At 47.8% G+C, this 22,483-nt stretch overlaps 1 protein-coding gene across 4 annotated transcripts in view; it reads right to left on the bottom strand.

Moving 5' to 3' along the window:
• PPFIBP2 (PPFIA binding protein 2) overlaps window positions 1-22,483 on the bottom strand; it is a 144,230-nt gene that overhangs the window by 121,367 nt on the left and 380 nt on the right. The gene's annotated exons all lie outside the window — the stretch shown is intronic.

Genomic DNA, 22,483 nt, shown 5'->3' with positions numbered 1-22,483 from the left:
TCTTCGTGTCAGACTCCCTCTGCAAACTACCGTGCATCTTTCTTTAATGAGAAACAAAACCACTTGATTCCCCTTCTCTCATCTCTTACCCTCTCTTCACATGCTGTGGAAGAGTTACCCCTCCTCCCTGTGACCCCTAATCTTCGATCATCACTGAGATCCAACCTCTCAATTATTCCCCCTCCAAACTGAATCTGCACTCTCTCCCTCTCCTGCTCCTTCCTCTGCTATCCTAGAACATGTCCTTTGACCCCACACCCTACTGTTATTATTCCATGTTTCTCCTTTGCCTCAGAGCCCCACTGCCCACCTCCCCACTGACACCCCAGTGGTGGGACGTCACTCATCCGTGTGCACCCACGCCATGCCCTCATCCAGCCAGCTGCTTGTGTTCCCATTTCCTTAAGAGGCAGTCTAGGGTGGGGTTAAAAGCCCAGGCTGGGGTTGGACTGCCTCGGTGACAGCCCTGATTCCGACACTATATGTCCCAGGGCAAGACACTTAACCTCTGTGCCTCAGCCTTCTCATCTTTAAGATGAGGATAATAATAAAACTGCCTACCTGAAAGGGTGGTTGTGAAGGTTAAATGTTAACAGAGTAAAGCGCTTAGACTCGCCATCAATCAGCGTTTGCTCCAGTGCCTTCTTTGGCATCTCATCAGTGCTGATACTCTCCTCCTCTAGCATTTGGGAGAAGCGCTCTCCAGGTCCCTCCTTGAACTATGCAGCCTGCATTCACCTGTCATGCTTCCCCACCCTACTCCCCTCCCCTGTGAGCCACCAGGTCTCTGTGGTCTCCCCCTGCAGGGATGCTCTTCTCCATCTCATCCTTTCCACTCCTACTGCCCAGACTGTGTTCAGGTATTCAGAACCAGGGCACTGGAGAACCTCCTCTCACCTGAGTAACACCTGGCCTCTCCCACAGCAGTCCAAACACATGAGCTGGCATCCAAATTGGAGCTGACCCCGAAATGTCCTGGACTCATGATGGTAATTATAATGGCTGCCATTTATTAAGCACTCACTTCTACACTGAGCTAAGTTCTTATATTTATCTCGTATCTCAATATTTATAACTATTATTATCCAGATTCTACAGATAAGGAAACTGAAGCTTGGAGAGGTTAAGCGACTTGGCCAAATCACACATCCAGGAAGCAGTAAAGATAAGATCTGAATTCAGGCAGTCCAACTCCAAGGTTATGTTCCTAACCCCTAGGCTGGACGTACTTCCTCACTGAGCCTGACCTGCTCCTGGGTTCCTGATACCCCAGCCGCAAGAGAACATTCTTATGCCTCTGTGCCTTTTTCATGCTGTTTCCTCAACTAAAGGCCCCTCCCCCAATCTCTATCAAAACTAATTTTTCAATGCTCAGGCAAGTTTTCTCTATGACAGCATCCCCACCCCTGCCTGTTCAAATGAATCCTGGCTGAGATATGGGCTCCCACCTCCATTTAGTTTCTGCTTCATGTTGTCATGGGGAAGATCCAATGGGAGGATACTGACTCCCTCTCTTTCCAGGATTTCCTCCCCTGGGAAACAGCTCAGTATCTGACGGTGGAAATGAAAGAAGGAACTGAGCATGTGCAGCTCAGCCCATCCTCCCCTCTCCCTAGAGCCACCTTGGTGAAGGAAGTGGCCTGCGCCAGAAAGAGCCTATGAGGTCCCATCAGGGCCTGTAGTGATGCACCTACAATGCACATGGTGCCTTCTATTTGAGAGCATGGCTCCCCAGCAACCTGCAGATGACGCTGTAATTCACTTTCCCAGGTGGGGTAATGCCAGGAAGGCGGTCTGGGAAAGCAGGCATTTGCGTTGTGGCCACTGCACAATGCCTGCCAGAGTAAATTAAATTGGTGTCTGGCTTATGGACTAGCCTTGTCAGGTTGGTCAGTGTGAATTAAGCTCTGGGCAACAAGCCCCTCCTAGTGAATGGATAAGGGTGTCTGACCTGTGGTAGTCCTTACCTCCATTCTCTCCCCTGTCCACACCGCACCTGCCCCCACAGCAGACAGACAGCCTCATGCCCCTGACAGGACCCTGTTGGCAATATGCCTCCTCAGCCCCAGAACTTGACCCTTCAAGGGAAGCTACCCTCATTTTCCTTCTTACAGCAAAGAACACACATGCATACACACAATTTACCTCCAGGGAGAAACAAATGGACATGAAATCATTTCATTGCCTCAACCAGATCATAAACAGATTCAGAGAAATGCTTCAAATGCAGCCTCAAAGTGAATATTTCCAAAAAGCTTCATCTCAAAAATTGCCCCTCTAAAAAATAATACAAGCAAGAGGTTAAGCTAAATGATGGGTAAGAGGATTCGTTTTACTATTTCTATTTCTGTGTACATTTGAATTCTTTTTATAGTAACAGGCTAACACAAAAAACCAAACCACCACCTGGGGATGTGGACTTTTCAGGGCAGGGGGCACAGAATTCTACCTTCCCTTCTAGCAGAACTGAGATTTGAACCTAAGTTCCTGATGACTCATTTGGTGCTCTTTCTACAGTGCCCTTCAAACTCCCTGAATAGGTCCTAACATTCCACCAAACTCTCCTTACCTCTCACCTCACCACAGTTTAGAACCTCATCATCTCTCAGCCAGATTGCAAAAGCTGCTTCCTCTGGGCTTTCTACCTCCAGCCAACTCCCCTGCAATCTGTCTTTCTTTCCCTGTGCAGGCAAGACGTGTTCCATGGAGCTCATGACATGCTCCTCTGCTCTCAAACATTCCTCGGCTCCCCAGTGCTTTCAGGAGAGAAGCTGCATTTTGCAGCTCTGCCAAAGTCCTCTAATACAGTTAACCTTCCCCGCTATACTCCTCACCACTCTGAGTTCCAGCTTCACTGGACCACGTCCTATCCTCACATACAGAAATACCCCATCTTCTGTACTTCCTCTGTGTGGGTGCTTTTCTCCATCTCTACTTTCAAATCCCACCCATGCTAAGGCCTTATCCAAATGACCACTGCCAGAAAGCCTTTCCTAACACCATTACCCCTCATCCCTGAAGGCGCTGGATGCCTCAGCCCTGCTCCTGTCATATCCGGTACACACCTTTATCATCAGAGCTGTCTGTATTATTTATAAAGATGACACTAATTTGTATTATTTCTCAATGTGTCTGCCTCCCTGTCTAGATTAACTGCTAGAGAGCAAGGAGTATGCTCCATTCACCTTTCTATCCTCAGAGCCCAGCAAAGAACCTGGCACAGGGCCTTCAGTAAATGTTTGTTGACACAAAATGTTAAGTGTTTGTGTATCTGAGTGGAAAGTGAAGGGAGGCTGGGCATGTAACCTTGGCCAGCATTCTGAAAAAAGGACTGGGGGCTCTCCATGACAGCCTGTCCCATCGAACTTTCTCCATACCTGGGGTCCCTTCTCTCTTACAGCCAGATATTCGAGGTGAAAGCGTCTCTACCATAAGGGGAACTTACGCTTGGGCCTGGCATGAGCGAGAGACATAATTGATGGATGCAATTGTATTCCTGAAGGACCAATGAGAAAAAAGGATGTCACTTCCCCTAATAGATGATAAAACCAGGCATTTCTCCCCATTCCATTATTTTAGAATGCTAAGCAACAAGAAAAAACAAACAGATATGAATTAGTAAGTTTTCTCTATTAGCTGGAGCGTGCATAACTTTTGCCTATAGCCAACTCCCTCCTACGAGCCTCCCTGGCTGCCTGCTGATAGGCCCCAAAATTTGGCAGGCTGGAGGTAAACACTAATTGAATTAATCAAAATGTATTCTGTAATTTGAGCCTTCATTTTAACATTTGTTGAACGGTTTAATTTTGATTCAATGCAATGCTTTTCCTCTTGCAATAAAAAAAAATTAAGCCAGTAGAAGACCAAAGAATTTCTTTAAAGACAGTCCTGTGTACACTGTCAACAGCCTGGCCCCTGCCTCCATCAGAGGAGAAGGAGGCTTCCCCCAAAGGCCTGGGCTGGAGGGTATTAGCAGCTCTGTGTTCACTGGAGTTCCAAGGGCCACAAAGGAGCCAGATGAAGACACTGCACAGAAACTACTGCTGCCAGAGAGCCTGACTACAAGTAAACAGCTCGGCCTGGAGCTGAGCCTTTGGACAAGGCCAGTCAGGCTTCCTCCACTAGCTAGCTGGGTCCACCATCCTCTCCTGGTCCCAAGGTTGGCAGGATCAGTAGTAAGTGCCTCTCCATCCTTCACCATGACACTGAGCCTTGTTCAATGAGGATTTTGGAAACACCCTGTTATGAGCTGAATTGTACCCACACCCTCGAAATTCTTATGTTGAAGTCCTAACCCCCAGTACCTCAGAATGTGACTATATTTGGAACTAAGGTCTTGAAAGAGGTAATTACATTCCAATGAGATAATTAGGGTGGGCCCTAATCCAATAAGTGGTGTACTTAAAAAGCAGAGCAGATTAGGACACATGGGTACAGAGGAAAGACCATGTGAAGACAAAGGGAGAAGATAGCCATCTAAAAGTCAAGGAGAGGCTGGGCATGGTGGCTAACGCCTATAATCCCAGCACTTTGGGAGGCTGAGGTGAGTGGATCACTTGAGGCCAAGAGTTCAAGACCAGCCTGGCCAACATGGTGAAACCCCATCTCTACTAAAAACACACACACAAAAACTAGCCGAGTGTGGTGGTACATGCCTATAATCCCAGCTCCTCAGGAGGTTGAAGCAGGAGATTCGCTTGAACCCAGGAGGTGGAGGGTGCTGTGAGCCAAGATCGTGCCACTGCACTGCAGCATGAGCAACAGAGTGAGACTCCCATCTCCAAAAAAAAAAAAAATTAATAAAAAATAAATAAAAGTCAAGGAGAGGCCCCAGAAGAAACCAACCCTGCCAACACGCTGATCTGAGTTTTGGCCTCCATAATTGTGAGAAAATAAATTTCTGTTGTGTAAGCCCCCCACTACTTTGTTATGGCAGCCCAAGCAAACTAATACACACACCCATTTGATCCTGCACACGCAGCTGGGAAAGTTATGGGAAGAAGGCAGCCTCCTCTCCAGGGCTGTCAGCCTCTACCCTGACCCACTGGTGTTCCCCTTCCCTCTTAATCCAGGGGAGACTTTCTTCACATCCTCAGACCTTAAACCACATCCAGGTAAGCACAGTTCCCAATATTCCTTTATCTGTATTCTTTGTAAGTCAGCTCTAAGTTGAATCCCACCTCTGGACCAAGACTATTTAGTGAGGCCAGACTTTAGGATGCTACAAACAGGAAACCCTAAGATCCTGCAGCCTGACCAGATGTCAAGCTGCATTCAAGGGCCAAGAGCCCTGGGCCCAGCTCTCTTCAACTCAGTTCAAAAGCTCCAGCATGTGAAGAGACAGGGGAAAGGTTGGTCCCTAACCTCGGCTTGCCAGTCACAAGATATTTGCCACTTGGATCACTTCCCTCCCCTAAGAGTTTAGAGGCCAGAAAGTGGTTTAGGGACTTTCCCAAGAAAAGTGATCTAGGAATCCCCCACTTGCACAAGTGTTCCTGCAGGCCAAAGACAGGCCTGCTGGAGAATGACACTGCATTAGGTAGCCCCTTCCCTGCAGGCCCAAGTGGTCTTGCTCTTGGAAGTTTGTTAGCTAGACTCCAGGGGAGTGGGAAGGTCTAACGATCTCCTGGGACCTCTCTCCCATCTTTCTCAGCTCTTCCTTTCCATAAAGCAGAGTCTTGATTCCCCTATAGAAGATACCCAAACAGTTCCTCAGAATCAAAGGAAAAAGTGAAAATTACAGAGGTCTATGTGACTCCAAACGGCCACAGAAGGGGTAGTATAGATGCTGGGTCCCCAGACCCCCAGCCCCAAGCCTTCTGAGGCTCCTTTCTTCCCAAGTGAGGGGGGCTCCTTCCCCTGAAGAAAGAGAGGAGCAGCATGCAGCAGAAAGAGCCCAAGCTTTGTCTTAGTCTGTCCAGCCTGCTTTAACAAAATTACCATAAATTGGGAAGGTAGCTCACAAACAATGGAAATGTATTTCTCTTAGCTGTGGAGGCTGGGAAGCCCAGGAGCAAGGCACCAGCAGAGTCGGTATCTGGAGCAGGACTGTTTCTTGGTTCACAGATGGTGCCTTCCACTATGTCCTCACATGGTGGAAGAAACCAGCTAGTTCTCTGGGGTCTCTTCATAAAGGAACCAATCTCAAGCATGAGGGCTCCACTCTCATGACCTAATCACCTCCCAAGGCCCCACCTCCTGATACCATCACTTTGGGGATTATAATTGCAACATATGAATTTTTAGGAGACATAAACATTCAGACCATAGCAAAATCAGACAGATTTGGGTTTAAATCCTTGCTCCACTACTTATGAGCTGGATTCATTTTTTACCTTAGGTAATATGGACATTAACCTCTCAGGTTACTGTGTAATGGATATAATATCTGCCTTACACAGGGTTAGTCAGAGGGTTAAAAAAGAGGACAGAATAAACTACCCACCTCAGTGCCTGGCCCAGTAAGTATGTAACACTCTGCCTTTCCTCATCAGAGAACATGTTCCCAACTGCACTATTCCAGAAGATGGATCTGGCCAAGACCCTTCATCAGGGCCTAAATGTTGGGATCAGGGTTAAAAAAAAAACAACCATGATGCTGAGTTCCTGTGAGAAGTTGCCAAATCTCTTGTAGGTAGCCCCCAAAGTGGCAGACCCTGGGGTACAGCAGCTGAAACAGCACACATGCTCCAGGTTTTCTGCGTCTCTCTAGCAGTACCTGACAAAACAGAGCAAGGCTAGGGCCACAGGGCCTTCCAGAGCTGAAGGTTTCCTGGGGATCACATGCCCACACTTACAGCCCCTTGGTGCCTTCCTCGGCCATTCCACCAGGGTCACAAGGTGACCTGCTTAGGAACAGTGAACAGGCCGAGTTATGAGGCTCAGGGGCAGGTACCTGACAGAGAAGACACCGCTGGGGAAATGGATTTTGGGAGGCCTCAAACATGGAGGCTAAAGCTGAACTGGGCTCTGTGGGGTTAGGGAGGGGAAGGGCCAAGTCTTGACCACGGTCATGGCTGGCTAGCTTTGTCCTCAGCGCAGTAGGTGCCTGGCTCCGTGCACTGGCATCAAGAGAGCCCATAGTAACTCTAGAGATGGCCTTGAGAGAAGATGGCTGAGCTGTACTGGTATCCGAGAAAGTCCTCCTGGTTATTCTCAGTGGACACCACACTCTTTGGGGACACCTATAGCCAGACAGGCAATCACTCCAGGAATTACTGAGGGAAGGTTTCCATATTCGATGTGTAACAGTGATGTAATGAGATGCATTTTTCATGGAGCTGATAAGATCCGTCTCATTAACTCCATTTCCCATTCAGCTGTCACTTGGCTTATTTAAAATTCTCTTTTAAATATAAATCATAACATTTGAGGACTGGATTTGTCACCCTGGAACAGCCTTTAACGGGTTCTCAAAGTGCTCCTTATTAAGTGGTAGGACAAGGAGGTAGAGCTTCCTCCCACATCGTCTCCTGTTAACATGAAATCCTGAGTCACTGAAGCCCAGATGCTCCCCCAACTTCTTCCTCTGAATATTTCCTCTGTCTTCTCAGTGGTTACTACTTTCTCCCAGGTGGTCTCAACTTTTCTCTCTAGGGTGAGGAAAAGCCTCCCATTAGGAAGTCTGAAGGACCCCGGGTCCGCCCTGAGGACAGAAGCAAGGTGTGGCCACCAGGGCTAGATCTGAGTTCTGAGCTCCAGGAGGAAGATCAAACTGGATGAAGAATTGGGCCCTGGGCAGACCTGCTCAGAAACAAAGACCGGCTGACTCTACTAGATATATGCATAAGAACCCCAACTTGAACAGGCAGTCCCCACCAATACCCACCTGCTCAGAGCTTGAACATGTTATCTGTGAAAACAATGCTGTCCTTTCATGCGGGTATCCCAGCACCCACTCTACACCCCTGCAGGCTTTCAGCAAATGCTTACTGAATTGTATCGGTCCCTCCTCTCGACCCCTACAGCCCCGCCTGGGTTACTGCCCACATTTCTCTGACTCTTACCCTCATCCCACCCTTCCAACCCTCTTGGGAGTACCACTTTTGCTAAACATCTCTTAGGGCTGACACCTTGGTATCCTAAACAGGTAAGGTTGGTTGTAAGTAACTTGTTACTAATGATAGAAGCTTTTTGTATAAATTAGAGAAGATTCAGGCTTATCTTGCCCCATTCTAATATACTTTATTGAAGGGATGAGAAAATACTGGAATTGAGCCAGCAATTCAGAAATTGCCTATAGCAGTCTGGGAGTAACAGTTTCTATTGTAATGTAAAAACTGCATTTAGGAAGTTAGAGATTAACTTCCTAAATATATATGTGTATGTATGCATATATATGTATTGGAACTGAGATATGCTTTGTGACAATCTGGCCATGTCCACCAAGTGCCTCTCAAAGGTTAATGTGGTTTGCCATGTGCCATCTGACCATCTTCCTGCCTAAATATGGTAAGAACAGGTCTTCATTGTAAATTTAAGACTGCATAATCTGGACTCTAAACACAGTGGCAAGATTAAGTTGAAATAACAGAGCTTGGGGTCAGGCAGCCTGGAAATCAATCTTATTTTGGCCACTCACCACCTAGGGAACCTTGAGATGATCAAGTATCCTCTTGGAGCCCATTTCCTCCTCAGTTAAAGCCCTGAAAGGCTGCTTTGAAATTTAAGTGAGCACAGACTCTGTGCTCAATGCCTGATGCATGATGGGTACTTCATAGATGGTAATTTCCAATCCCTGGTGCCCTATTTAACCTCATTTACTCCTCAGTTCCAGCCAAATCATGCCGCCAGTTGTTTCCCACAGGTGCCCCTTAATTGGCATTACTCATGCCTTCCTTTGTGCACTGCTGTTCCCTCTGCCAGCAATTCCCTTCAGCCCCATAGAAAAGGGTATCTCCGGTCCCTGTCTTTCCTTCAGTACACACCTCAAATGCCACCTCCTCAGCAAGCCAAGCCCCCCCAACATCTTTCTCTGAATATTAACTGTATTTTCTCAGCAGTTACTACTATCTGAGTAAGGGGGTACATTTCTTAAGTTCCATTCAGTCAGGGGACATGTCTGTTCATCTTGTGGTCCCATCATCACCATTCTCAGCATAGACGATGGTTCAAAAATTAGAGACTGGAATAATAAATACTGTCATAATCCTACTGATTCCACAGTATTTGAGAAGTATGCTCTACCTCTGCTGCTAAAGGGTAGGTTTCCCCAGATCCAATGGGCCAGTTCTGACCTTGGGGTTCCATGGCCACTCTTCCTACCATTCTTGCCAGACTCCCTCCCTGCCACCCAGACCAAGATATCATGCCACTCAGGCATCCACGTTGCCTAACCACAGCAACTCTCTCCTCCCATACACCACACCCCACCCAAAACCTCAGCCTACTTGAATGAGGCCCTGGTACCCACATCCTTTCCTTGCCTCCCCTCCCAGGGATGGAACCTTGCTTACTCTATGGCCCAAGCTGCAGACATTCAGACTTCCTAGGGTATGGTAGGTATAGAAGGGAGTGATCCAGGAGGACATTCTTGTGACCAATGTCCTCCTGGATCACTCCCTTCTATACCTGCTATGCCCTCTAGGATGCTGTGAACCCAGCTGTCTCATACCACATACCCTGGTTCTCCAGGTCTCAGGATGGTGTGTTCTCAAAATCTTCAAGGGGTGGCATGTGAGTCTAAAACAGCTTTCAGGTGGTTGGGCCAAGGCAGGCATCAGCAAAGAATATACACAGTCCAGTCACTTCTTGGGATCATAGTCTCATTTTCAGCCCACAAAGACATTTGCTCAGAGCCTTCCCCCTCTCCCAGCCCTTGTCACTAAGTGGGATGTTCAGCCTGCGACTTGGGATAGAGAAGCTTCCGCGTAGCCACGCTGGGCTAATTTTTTGTATTTTAGTAGAGATGGGGTTTCACTGTGTTAGCCAGGATGGTCTCAATCTCCTGACCTCGTGATCTGCCCGCCTCGGCCTCCCAAAGTGCTGGGATTACAGGCGTGAGCCACCGCGCCCGGCCACTTCTGCACAGCTTTAAGGCTGCTCTTTCCCCAGCCTCCCACCCTCACTCCAGCCTACATCTGCTGCAAGTCATTTCTGCTCAGAAGCCACCAATTATTCCCCACTACTGACAGGGTAAAGTCCAGCTTCTTAGTTTGGCATTCAAGTTCCTTTTCCCTTAGAGTCCCAACTTCTTTCTTTGACTTCTAATAATGGGAAGAGTCTAGCTAAGCTGGTTTCCTTATTATTTCTTGATCCCACTTCACTCACTTGGGCTTCTATGCCTTTTACTCACTTGACTGACCAGGGATCCCCAGAGAGCCTTTTCTTCCCAGCTTCCCAGGATCCCACCCCAGTTGGTTGATCCACAAAGCCTTTCCTTTGCCAAAATCTTACAGCACTTTAGTTAGACCTATAACCTTTCAGTACACCTTCCTCCCTGTTATTTCCTAAACTCCTCTCTAGTCAATACTGCTTGAACAATACCCTTTGCAGGTAGACTCCAATATCTGCTCTAAAACAGCTGTTTGGCCCTAGAGACAAGCTTGAGTTCTTTAAAATTTCTTACATTATGTCAGAGTAGAATCTGCCCCGTCTTTAGTTTTCTTTGCCATCACTACCATAGGCCTTCATCTCTGCTCTCTGAGCAACAAAGAACATGCTGCCCACCTTGCCCACCTGAAAATAGCAGTCATTCCCCTATATCTTCCTGAATGTCCTTGGGCCCCTCCAAAGCTTGTAAGACAGGGATACTGGCTTTGTACACTCCAGGTGTGGCCAGTCTCAGCCAATGCAGGGAAAAGATCCTCTACCAAGGTCTAAACCCAGGACTTCAATTAATGTAGCCAGGCTAAGCCAATGTACTGGGCTTTTCCACATAGATGGGTAGGACACTCACAGAATTGATTTTCAGGGCCTAAGGGCAGGACTTTGCGCTTAACCCTGCCACGTCTCACCCAGCTGGTTTGGACTGGGCTGTTTTCTGCTTTTGTCCTATACGTGGGTGACCACTCACCTGATTCCGGGCTGTTCTCTACCTTGTCATGTACTTCTGCCTCCTGGACTTTCTGCTCACTGCCACCATGGTTGCCCTTTCTGTGTCATACCTGGAAGCCCAGAGTGTGCAACTTCCCATCTGAAATTTCAGGATAAGCCCTCTGGATGATCTAAATATCTCTTGACAAATGATTTCTCTCAGGCTTCCTGAGACGGGAATAAAAGGATTTACTGACTACCTAAGATGTGCCAAGCACTGGAGTCAACATTTCATCTCATTTAATTTTCACAACCACCAAATGAATTGGCCTATTATTGTTCCCATTAAACAGATGAGGAATGTAAAGCTCAAAGAGGTAAGGAGACTTGCTCAAAGGAGCAACAGCAAATTGGTGTAGAGCAATTTTAATGGAGGACTGTCTGATTCAAACCCTCCACTCTAGAGCTACCAGGGTCCTCAGGAGTTAGGGAGGCCAAGTGCTCATGCTGGAGAAAACCTCCTGCCTGCCATGATAGAATGAGGGGGCAGGGCAGGCAAGAGGAGTCAGTTTCCTCATCTCCAGAAGCAGGACAATAATCCCTGCCCGGGGCATTGTGCCGCACCAGTGAGCAGGCACAGTGAAAACCCAGACAGACACACAAGGCTGTTGTTGTTACCAGGTGAGCACATGCATCCAAGAACCAGATGTCTTGGCTGGTTGGTTGCAGGAAGAGCTTATGTAATAAGACTTTTTCATGACATCCAGTTAAGGTCAGGTGTCAGAGTCAAGAACTATTCCTCTGCCTTGGTGAAATGTTGAATTAGAAGAATCTGCTATTCCTATCCCAAATCAATTTCCACCCCCTCAGGCCAATCCACTCTCCCACCCCACCCCTTCCCTTTTCTGCCCCCATTGCTCATAGAATTTGGAGTTTTGAACACTGAATTTGAAACCACACATCCCAATGTGCCTGACCCTGATCTTCCCCAGGCCCCATCCAGTTTAGCATTTATGTGCCTACTTTCACTTTCAAAAGTGTTCAGTTCGGACAATAAATTACATTAAATCTAATATTCTGGAAACTTTAAAAGTGTCTTTACTTCTCTGGCACCTGTTTCCCATAAAATGGGAATAACGCTACCCTGACCTCATGAAACAAGCCATTTGTCAAACCCACCAAAGTTGGAAGTTCTGCTCTATCCTTTCCTGTGGAAGAAACTTTCTGTGGGGCCAGTCTACACCTCCACTGCCTCCATGAAGCAGTCCAGCATTGAGCTAGTTATTTGTGCAAAAACCTCTTTGCTTTGGAGGGAACATGGACTTGCGTGTTGGGAGAAGGAAACTGTTGCCCCTGAAGATAGAGGCTTTCTTTCCTAGGCAGGCAAGAAAGAGGTAACCCGTTTTTGGTCTTCCTAAGCTTGAGCTGTGGCTCTACGCCCTCTCTGTCCCCCTTGTCCCTATAACAAACCTCTTGATTCCTACACAACTCTCTCTCTCTCTCTCTGTCACACACACACACACACACACACAGACACACATACACAGAGTTGTCAACCAAGTAGTTCCTTTTGGCAGAGTTCTCTGAACCTTTCGCCAGAAGCAACTTGGAGAAGTTTGCTAAGAAGGCCTCTTGGGATAATCAGTGCAGTCACAGGAGTGGCCCTCCAGGTCAGAGTAAGAGGCCCAGCTACATGTGATGGCTGCATTTCAACCATGCACACAAGTCACTGTGGAAGTATAACTTTACCCTGGAGAGCAGGGACAAGAGTATCCCCACTAAACACGCCTCATTGGCATCCCTAAGCAGGCAGAGAAATCCTGAGATCTGGATCACCTGCTTCCCTATTCCCAGGAGGAAAGAGACATATCTGAAGCAGAGCCACCTGGGAACACCACAGCGGCCATAGGCCAGGGAAGAGGCAATGTAGGATCTAGTCCCCATAGCCTCCCTTGGGCTAACAAATCCCTTCCTAGAGATGCATTAGTGGTTCCTCCCCCCACGTACTTCCTAAGAAATGGGAAGCGCAAATCTATGTCTGTAATCTATGCAATTTGTGGCTGTCCCTGACACTTTACCATGGGTGAGCAGGCTCGTGCACATATTTTGGCCTTAATATGAAAAACAGAAACAAAAAACCTTCAGAACAAGATGAGGTATAAACTGGCAGGACCCCACTACAAAGCTCAAAAGAGAAAGGGAGGCTTGACAAGTTTTCCTTCCATGTTGGCTCCCAGTATTCTTTGTGTATATGTTTTTATTTGGCAACTACCACATCTCAGACAATAATCCAAATGTTTCACATTCATTAACCTAGCTCTTCCTCAAGAAATAGAAGTGACCACTGTGTCAGCGTCCATGACAAAGACAAGACTCCATCCTGGGAGGCTGGAGGCTGAAGAGCCTGGCTGGGCAGAGGTGTGTGGAAGGGAGAGGTGAGGAGGACTGAAGAACTCCAGACTCTGGACCACTGAATCTCCCGACAGCAGGGCAGATTCTAGATAAGATCCTCACTCCCCATCCGACAGCTGTAGCCCTCCTCCAGCCATCTGAGTCCCTGATCCTGACTCTCCACTGGCACCTGCTTGGATGAGGTCCTCATGGCTGGTTGCCTTCCATAGCTAGCTGTTCCCTGCACCCCCATCCCCACTCCAACACTGTAAGAGGCAACTTCTCATGAACTGGCTGGATGTGTCCCTGAAGTCTGGGTAGAGGAAGTATTTGGGCCTTGGAATACAGCTTTCCATGGAATTGATAAATTGATTGGTGGTTACATTCCCAGAAGAAATTTAATACACATGTGCCCACATTGAGCATAAGAGCGCTGATACCCTAAAAGTACTTCATATCTCCCATCAGCCCCACATACAGCTAGGCCACAGGGCAAAATGGAGGCCTCATGAGCCTTCGGGCCCCCATGGCATTGGCAACCAGCAGACATTTCCCATCTGGGTGCTTGACCTATAAGACTCCAGCCTCAGCTGTTCTGCAGGCTGAATTCACCCTAAACCTGGTCTCATTCCCATTTTTCATTGCCTAATGGAATCTCCATCTCGACCTTCTGGCAGCTCTCTCCTCTGGCTAAACTCATGTGCTACAGAAAATAGAAGGCCAGGCCATAATGCCAGGAGACCTGGGTTCTACAACCAAGAGCTAAGTGATCTTGGGTAGGTTTGTCTGGGCTTCACCATCCTCTCATGGGTAAACATATAAAGAAACTACCCCAGGCTCCCTTCTGATTCTAAAAGAATCAACCACTTTCATTTCCCTTCCCCCTTCCACGAAGTTCCTCCATGCTTTCATGCCATTAACAGTTGCCTCATTCTTCTCCCAGCAAACTAACACACAATGTCAGTATCCAGTTTGACTCTTTTCTCTTTCCCTCAAATACAATCAGTCACCAAATCCTGCCAGATTTCTTGGCATGCTCACTCGCCTCTGCTCCCTTCTCTCTATTCCTACTGCCATTGCTTTGATTTAGGTCCTGAGCTACCTCAATGGGTTATTCTAACAGCTTGTGCTCATAAGAAGTTCCTCCCTGTCCCTCCAACCTGCCCTTCCTAGCCAGAATCATCCTGAACAGTTTTACCATGTCTTTTCCATACTTGAGTATGGAACCTTCAATGTCATCAGAATAAAATTTAAATTATATAGCTCTAACTTTCAGGGCCTTCCATGATCTCTTCCCAGCCTGAGACTCCATCTTCACCTCTTCTCCCAGTGTCCACCCAACCCCCTGACTCTAGCCATGTGGGCCCACTCTTCACTGGGCCTGTCCTTCCTCCCAGTCTTTCAGCTTCTGCTCCTGTTCCTTCTCTCATCTACCACATGAAATAACCAGCCCCTTTCCCTCTTTACTGAGGTAAACATTGCAAAGCTAGCCAGCTTAAGGCCCATACCTACCACAGACTCCTCCTGGACATCTGCTAAGTGTGGGGCCACACGCAAGAGCTGATAGAGCCCTAAAGCAGCTCAGAGTTTGGAGGAGTATGGACAGAGACATAAAGTGATGAAATAGCATAGCAGATCTTTGTTTGATGTGAGATGTATGTAACAGAAAAGTAAAAACGACTTAGGGGCAAGGGAGCTTCAAGAATTTGATCTATATCCTGAAGGCTTAAGAATCTTGCAGAATAGAGACAAAAGGGCTTTCCAGGAAGATAAAATAGTGTATGCAAATGCAGATAGGCACAAAAGAATAGAAATTACTCAGCTTCTCAGTTTGGGGAACAGTGACGATGCAGCTGGAGAGCTAAAGTAGGGCCCACCACTGCAGAGATCTGAATGTCATACAAGGATGGTATATTTTATCCTATCAGAGAGACAGTCCTATTCCTTCTGTGTCTAGGCCTCCCATCTACAGGTATGTTAGGGGTCATGATTACTATGCAACATAGAACAGGGTGATTAAAAGCATCAAGCACAATGAATGCTCAGCTTTCACTGTGCACAAATGTGTACATATGAACATGACAGAGAGAGGAAATGAAAGTAAGAATTAGCAGGGAGAACCAAGCCAAGGGCCTTAAGGCAAACAGAAATCATACATTTGCTGAAGACAAAGCTCAGAGTCAGCAGTCCCCTGGAACTTGAGGCACTAAGGAGATCTGGGCCTAAAGCTAAACAGATTGTTCTAGGACAGCCTCTTTTAGAGGATTATTTACCAGATGAGTGAGAGATAAGAATGAAGCTTGTGAAGATCCACAAAGTCAAACAAGACTTGGCTTTAAGGGTATATAAAGGATAAAACCCACCTTTCCTAGAACTACATATAGATTCCATGAAGACAGAGACACATAGGTGCCATCAAGCATTGGAACCAAAGCATGATACTAAGAAACATAAAGTCCAAGGGAAGTGGAGCTCCTTTGAAGAAGAAGGAAGCAAGGAAAATAGTGACTCAGGAATAACAAAGCTGCCAAAAGTTTCAGCCTAGTTGCGCCCACACCAAATGGGGACTGAATGTCACAGCTTGAATGGGGATGAACAGGCTGTAGAATGGAACAAATGTTATCAGTTGTGTTTATATGAGTGCTTCCTTCTTATATTTTGCATTAGGATATCCACCAGAGGATTTCAAACAGGACAGCATCATGAACAGATCTGCATTTCAGGAAAAAAAAAAAAGATCTTATGGCCAAGTAAAAAACCACTTCTAAACTGAAAGATTCTCCCCGGGGTCTGAAAGCTTGAAGAGATAAGTAACTCCTCTCTTCTGAGGCCCGGTCCCAAGGCGCAAGGCACTTGTGCTAGCAGCTTGCGTCAGCAAGACAGCAGAAGCAGGAAGAGAGCCAGCCGGAAGATACCTATCCTGACCGTAAGACACATACCCCCTGAAGATCAAGAGGGAGGCCGTCTGGGTACCACGTAGCAGCTACCTCAGACTGAGACACTTCTTCTTTACAGGAGACTATAAAACCCCTGCCCTGTCCTCATTTGGTGCTGATGCCATTTTAGGCCTCAGCCTGCCTGCACCCAGGTGCTCATTAAAACAGCATGTTGCGCCATACCGCCTGGTGTTGTCTGTTGGTGCGCTCTCAGGGTTTGAACCAATACAGGAACCTTTCATCTGGTGCCGAAACCCAGGAGGGGCTCGGGTCTGTGTGCCCCGTGGACCTACCCCTCCACGCCGGAGAGCAGGCCACAGCAGCTGGACAAAGGAAGCTCCTTAGCCTCCAGTCGCCTCTCTGTGCATGCAGATCAGTTACTGATCTCGCCTACTGGTAAGTTTCCCCGGGAACCTGGTTAACAGGGAAAAACGTGCTCGGCCTCACTTGGTTTCTCTGGTCCGAAAATCCAACATTGGTCCAAAAAGGCTCCAGCGTGTGCCAGGCACTCGCTGATCATCTGGTCTTAGGGGGACACCTCTAAGCCATTTGATCCTGTTCCAGGAACGAAAAAGGCAGCAGTGACGATAGCTCCTTTTATCGTCTCCGTCTGGCCGTCCAGGACTGTCTCCTTTCTCCCTGTTCTCCCGTGCCTACCCTCCACTATGGGAAACTCCGGGTCCTCCATTCCAAAAAACAGCCCTCTAGGCTGCCTCATAAAAAACCTGCAAACCTTAGGCCTCAGGCAAGATATCGGCCCCAAGCACCTTTTCTTTTTTTGCAATTCAGTCTGGCCACAGTACAAATTAAATAACAGTCCAAATGGCCGGCAAATGAAACATTCGACTTTACAGTTTTAACTGATTTAAGCAAGTATTGCCAACGACCGAAGAAATAGGGAGAAATTCCTTATTTCCAGGCCTTTTTGCACTCAGATCACGACCCGACCTCTGCAATTCTTGCTCACCTGTTCAAATCCTTCTCCTCCATTCTCGCCGCCCTGATCGCCTTTCTCCTCCCGACCGTACCTCTTTTTCCCCGTTAGATCCAGCAGACTGCTGTCCACTCCTCCCAGACTCTACCTCTCCCTCTCAACCATCTTCTTTAACCCTGCAAGCCTCCTCTTTATCTTCTCAGCCGCAATCTTCTCAGCTGCCATCTTCCCAGTCGCCATCTTCTCAGCTGCCATCTTCCCAGTCGCCATCTTCTCAGCTGCCATCTTCCCAGTCGCCACCTTCTCAGCTGCCATCTTCCCAGCCACCATCTTCTCAGTCAGCAGTACCCACCTCTTTTCCTACACTGTCCTCTCCCGAGGACAACTCTAGCATTGCCTGTACTCATTCTCCTTCCTCACTGCCCTCTCCTGAAGCCTGTAAACCCATCCCACCACCTTACGCCCCTATCTATCCTCCACTGCCTATCAACTCAAACCCCCTTCCCCCTTCAAACCCTCAGCAGGAGCCACTTCCGACTTCTTCCTTCTCTCCCCCGCATACTCGCTCCAGCGCCATCTTTGACTCATGCCCCACCCTCACTTCAGCGCCACTGCTAGAGTGCCCCCTTTGGGAAGCAGTAGGAGCTGAAGGTATTGTCAGAGTTCATGTTCCCTTCTCCCTCACTGAGCTCTCTCAAATTAACAAAGGACTCGGTTCATTTCCAGACGACCCTACCTCTTATATCACGGAGTTTCAGTACCTTACCCAGTCTTATGAACTAACTTGGCATGACCTCTACGTTATCCCCTTTTCCACCCTCACCCCAGAAGACCAGGACTGTATCTGGACCCTAGCTCAGGCGCATGCTGATACAATTCATCACCAAGCTCCTGCCAAGCCTACTGGTGCAGAGGCAGTCCCCAACCAGGACTCCCACTGGGATTATCAAGACAGGGCCTCTAGATGCTGCCATCAAGACCACACGATTATGTGTTTCCTTGCAGAACTCAAAAAGGGTGCCCATAAAGTGGTAAACTATGAAAAACTTCCAGAAATCACCCAAAGTCCTGACAAAAACCCAGCCCTTTTTCTCCCTCGTGTAACTGAAGCCATGAGAAAATATACCAACCTAGACCCAGCCAACCCAGAAGGAACCACTATCTTAAACCTTCGGTTCATCTCCCAATCCATTCCCGATATTCGGTGCAACCTTCAGAAGCTTGATGACGGCCCTCAAACCCCACAACGAGACCTTCTTAATTTAGCCTTCAAAGTCTTTAACAATCATGATGAGGAAAGTAAAAGGCAAAAACAGGCAGAGTTTCAAATGCCTGCCTCCGCCATCAGGGGCCCTGCAGGCCCACGGGGCCACAGCTCCACACAGAAGCCTCCTAGCAATCCACCTTCACCTGGCGCCTGTTTCAAGTGCGGCAACAAAGGCCACTGGTCCAGACAATGCCCATACCCAGGTAAGCCCACCAGACTGTGCCCCCTCTGCAGAGGACCCCACTGGAAGTCGGACCATGAGCGGCCCCTGCAAGGACCGCCCCCATCCCTTCCCGAGCAGGCCAAAACCTCCTACTCAGATCTCATCTGCCTTGCCGCTGAAGACTGACGGTACCTGGAATGGACGCCCCGGCAACTACTATCACTTCATCTGAGCCAAGGGTAACCCTGATGGTTTTAATCGACCTGGGTGACCTACTCTGCATTACCTAATTTTTCAGGACCCACCTAGTCCTCCTAAGTCTCTGTTGTGGGAATTGATGCACAAGTCTCCAAACCCTGAGCCACCCCTCCACTTTTCTGCTTCCTGCACACCTTTTCCTTCACTCACTCTTTCTTAGTCCTGCCCTCATGCCCAACTCTGCTCCTAGGCAGGGACATCCTTTCAAAACTCCACACTACTCTCCGCTTCCACATTCCCCATAGTACCCAACGCAACAACCCAGACCCCTCCGAGGCTTCTAACTTTCTTCTGCTCCTCCAACCTCCCACCCTAAAACACGCAACCTTTCCTTATCCCCTACCTGTAGTTAACCCCGATGTTAGGGATATTTCCACACCCTCAGTTGCAAACCACCACACCCCCGTCCACATTACCCTTAAAGACTCCACACTGTTGAAGCCAATCCGCTCCTCCCAGGCACCACCTCCCAAAAAGCTGAACTCATCACCCTCACTCGAGCTCTCACTCTAGCAGCCAGACAACAGTTCTCTAATTTAGGAGGATTTAAAACCCTGGTAGGGACAGTAATCTTCATCACTGGGTTCCTCCTTTTTCTCCCCTGTGTTATCCCACTAATAATAAAAGCCACTAAAACTCTTGTTGAAACTACAGTTAGCCACCAGACAATTCAGATTATGCTCCTGCTACGACACGATGGACACCAACACGTCTCTCAAGAATACCCCCAAAATTAAGTTTTTCTTTTTCCAAGGAGCCCAGGCCACCCCTATGTCATGCCTGAAGTAGTTATTGAGAAAGTCACCCCTTTTCCCTTTTTACTATAACCAAATAGGAATGAAAGATTCTCCCCTGGGTCTGAAAGCTTGAAGAGATGAGTAACTCCTCCCTTCTCAGGCCCAGTCCCAAGGTGCAAGGCCACTTGCGCCAGCAGTGTGCGTCAGCAAGATAGCAGAAGCAGGAAGACAGCCGGCCAGAAGAAACCTACCCTGGCTGGAAGACACGTACCCCCTGAAGATAGAGAGAGGGGCCGTCTGGGTACTGTGTAGCAGTTACATCAGACTGAGACACTTCTTGTTTACAGGAGACTATAAAAACCCTGCCTCGTCCTCATTTGGTGCTGACGCCATTTTAGGCCTCAGCCCACCTGCACCCAGGCGCTCATTAAAACGGCATGTTGCACCACACCGCCTCATGTTGTCTGTTGGCATGCTCTCGGGGTTCGAACCAATACAAGAACCTTTCACAAACTTTACCTTACACATTACAGTCTAAAGGCCATACCGTTCCTCAGGCCCAAAGCTGAATCTTCCCAGCATTGTTTCTCCCTCCTCACTTCTCGTTCCATCTAATCAGTCTAGAGACCGTCCCATTCCCTAGTCCTCTGTCCTACAGATCCTATCTCTCTGAAGTCTCCCTACCTGTCCCCTCCTCATCACTCTCTCAGGCCCAAAATAAGGCCTCATCCCTTTGACCTTGAATCAGCCTCCCAGTTTCCTATCCAGCCTCGCCGCCCCCACTGTCTTTTTCCCTTGGACTTTGCTTCCCACCACACTCCCAGAACTTTGCCATTGCAGCAATTGCCTTCAGGTTTGTCAACAGAATCACCTGGGGGAACTTGGTAAAAACATCCCAGACTACTTAATCTGAATGTTTTACAAAACTCCCCAGGCGATTATGAGGCATAGCCAGGTTTGCAAACTGCTACTCCAAATCCTTGCTATACATAGGGAAATGATCAGCAAGCTCCTGGGAATCTGTTAGAAACACAGAATGTCAAGTCCCACCCCTGACCTATGGAATCATAATTTGCATTTGAACAAGATCACCGCATGATTCTCAATTTTGAGAAGCTCTGCTCTACAGTGTTGTCAGACCATGCACTCCACAAATATTTACTGGATTTTCTCTATCAGGCTAGGAATTGGGAGGGTCAAGGACCAAGGTCTTTGACTTTGAGAAGTTCACAGAACCATCAGTCAGTTCCCTGCTGTGCCTTCAGACCAAGTCCAGACTTCTGCACTGGAGAGCTGGGACTATTTTCTAGCCTTGTCACCAGCTTTACTGTCTAGCACTTGACATAAGAGCCAAGCTGGACCACTGGCTACTTCTCATGGTGAGTCCATGCCTGCCTGCCCACACAGTTGTCACAGCCCAGGCCACACTCTACCCTTCTCTGCCTCAAAAAACACAGGAGGGATCCTTTGAGGTCCATCACATCACCCTTTCTTAAAATTATCCCAGATTTCCCTGCTCAGATGAAAGACAGGAATTCCCATAACTTTGTTCCTACCGCCTTCATGTCATAGATCTCATTCCACTTACTCTTAAAGTCAAAGCGCATCTCCCTTAGCTACCCAGTAAAGAAGGCATCATGGTAAGCAGCTTATCTCTCCAGTAGCAATAAGCTAACAACTGTCACATCACCAAATCTTAAAATAGTATTACTAATAATTGAAATATGTTAAATAAAACATGGATAAATGCAATCAGTGAAAACCTCATCAATCATCCCCATCTCCCACTTCAAAGTTATTTAGATATGAATTTAAGCAAAGTGCAAATGGGTTGCCTCTCTTAAGCCAAAGAGAGAAATAATTTCTAAATTAGATAACACTTAGAGTTTTCCATACACCTATAATAATGAAAGACTGAATATGCTGAAGATGAATTATGTCTAAAACCAACTACTTTTCTGTAGTTGACCATTTAACTTCACATAATACACTATAAAAATTGAAAACACTTCAGATTTGTATTATAGTCAATTAATGAGGGGTTGAGAAAGGAGAGAGATGAAGAGAAAGACATGAAGTAGACCAAAATATAGAAAAGGGAGACGGATCTATACCAAATATCCGGCTGCTCTAAAAGTAAAAATATAATTAGATTCGTTTTTTAAGAAGATTAAATACTGGCAAGAATGCCTGTCTTAATCCTATCCAAACGCTGGAAGTTCTGTTTTCTTGTTATATAATCTTATTTTCATCCGAGGAAAAACTGCGGGTCTGGAATCTGATGGGATGAGGTGAAGAGCAGCCCACTTTTAAATAGGACCGTCCCCATCCTGCAGTCTACTGGGACGCAGTGGCTTTAGATTTTGAAAACTGTGCTGTATTTTTGCACTTACACTACAGAACTGGCTTTAGCCGAGGCGCTGCATCTAGACACACGCTGTGTCCACCAGAGAATTGCCTGGGCTGACAGACCTAAAGCTTCCGCAACCTCCTTAGGCTCCCTAGTCCACGCCGCTGCTTCCCGGGCTGGGCAGGGCTGGGACGCGTCGCACAAAACTCAGGGACCCCACCTCCCTGCGCATCTCCAGGGCCACGCTGGCACCTGCAGGAGTGCGGACTGTCCGCAGATCCCAGGCAGGATTGGGTGGAGATTCGCAGCCAACACACAGGGCTTCTGGCCAGTGGAGCTGGAGAAGGGTCCCCGTCCTCGAGCCTGGGACACGCTCCGGGGCTCAGGAGACACTGACCCACACGCCCCCGTGGTTCGTAGCTCTGGGGGCGCTCCACTCCCTAGGCAATGCTCCCGACGAGGATCCCAACCCC

This window comes from Nomascus leucogenys, chromosome 15 (genome assembly GCF_006542625.1).
Source record: "Nomascus leucogenys isolate Asia chromosome 15, Asia_NLE_v1, whole genome shotgun sequence".
In the NCBI taxonomy this organism is placed as follows: Eukaryota; Metazoa; Chordata; class Mammalia; order Primates; family Hylobatidae; genus Nomascus; species Nomascus leucogenys.
Note: the sequence above shows the minus strand (reverse complement) of the source record. Positions and strands in the feature narration are given on the sequence as shown.